Source organism: Nannospalax galili, unplaced genomic scaffold (assembly GCF_000622305.1).
Source record: "Nannospalax galili isolate Female #2095 unplaced genomic scaffold, S.galili_v1.0 scaffold246, whole genome shotgun sequence".
In the NCBI taxonomy this organism is placed as follows: Eukaryota; Metazoa; Chordata; class Mammalia; order Rodentia; family Spalacidae; genus Nannospalax; species Nannospalax galili.
This window is the reverse complement of record NW_008356327.1, coordinates 4,494,198-4,496,012: the sequence shown is the minus strand read 5'-3', so window position 1 is coordinate 4,496,012 and position 1,815 is coordinate 4,494,198.

Genomic DNA, 1,815 nt, shown 5'->3' with positions numbered 1-1,815 from the left:
TGGGGAGTACTTTAAAAAGAGTAATAATAGTAATTAATACTTTATATTATTAGTTATTATTTCATTATGATTTTAACCAAGTGAAAAAATAAACTCTCAAGGAATGGCAATGAAAGTTCTTGATGTCTTCTGCTAAATATAATAAAAATGTATATAACATTTAGGATAATAATTCATAATTAAGATACATTTCACAACTTCATGCTTTGACATATTACTAACATCCTTTTCACATAAGTCTATTTTTATATAAAACAACACTGGACACAATATGTACTTTTATAATTGTGTTAGTTATACATAATGTGAAATAATAAAGCAAAAATTATTTTTATAATTTTTGGTTTTCTTAAAAATCAACTAAGTTAATCACCATAGTAATTTTAAGTTAAAAATTTTAACCTAATACCATTTTACACCAACAAATAATAATATCTCCATATTACAGTAATGCTTATAGAGTGAATTACTGTTGTATTTATTATGTTATAAAACATACAAATCTTGTGGATGTTGAGGGGCACAACCTGGCAGATTTCAAGGAAGTTCTTAGCTAACTAACCTGGAGTACTTGCTGAAGTGTCTTGTCCATAGGAAATCCTGTCTCAATCAAAAGTGTGGCACTTAAAATGCCTTTCCCAAGAAAGTAGTTGTAGTTCATTTACTTCCTGTTGGCTTTAATATGTAGCCATTCATTTTTAAAAGTGGGAGAGAAATTGGGACACTTGTCAATTTTAGAAAGGCTTTATAAACACAGGTCCTGTGTAATATCCTAAAAAGCCAGCTACCTACAACTTCGATTTACCCTGGCAAGAGCAGTACTGACAAATTATTGCATAGTATTTTTGGAAGGCAGACTACATGCTACTCAGGATTTTACCATTAAGGGGAATTTAGAGTAATACCTAGGAATAGTCTGGTGAAATATGATATAATTGCATGGACTCAACCTAAGAGAGACCAATCCACAAGCACAAATAGGTGTACTCTATGTGAGAAAATTTCTGATTAGAAAAATGACAGCTTTTTTGCTAGAAGAAGAAAATTAACTGAAAAGGTACAAAAAAATGTGGAGGACAATAAAGAAAAATGAGTCCATCCTTATGTACAGATTTTCAAGGAGCAGAGTTGCAGAAAGGTACTCTATTTGTCTTTCCAAAATCTTAACATTTTAGAATACAGGGATAAAATTTTATAGGATGAAAGCATTCTGATTTCACAGATAATATTAATTCAGGTACTTCTGGAACAAGACATAGTCAAAAAGTACAACAAGGCAATATCCTTCAGAGTTTCTAGTTGTATTTTGGCAAATTTCTTGTACTGGTTAAAAGAGGGTAGACACTCAAAGTCATACAAATATCTTCATACGCATGAAATCATTTATAACTGCCAAAAGATCTGATAGTCTCAAACATGTTTTTCCACCCAAAAATGATTAATTTGCTGTTCATATTTATTAAGTAAACACAAAGAAGAGAAATTTTAACTTGTCAAACTATTTGTTTAAAAGATTATATTTCCCATTTGAAAAACCATATACTTGAAGTTTTATACATTCCTTATGACATGATAACTCACAGCCAAATAGATAGTCATTGAAATCTGTGTTGAACAGTTTTGGCCATAACAGTATACCTTAGCCACAGAAGTAAGTCTTACAATTGTCACTGCCTGATGATCTGTTATCATGAAATACCTAATGCCTCCACTGATAAGAAAACTAAAATATAGGAAAACAAAGAAACTCCAATGCCTTATATTAGTCAAAATTAAACATTTATTTTATTTTAACACAGTGTTTGCTATATTTTG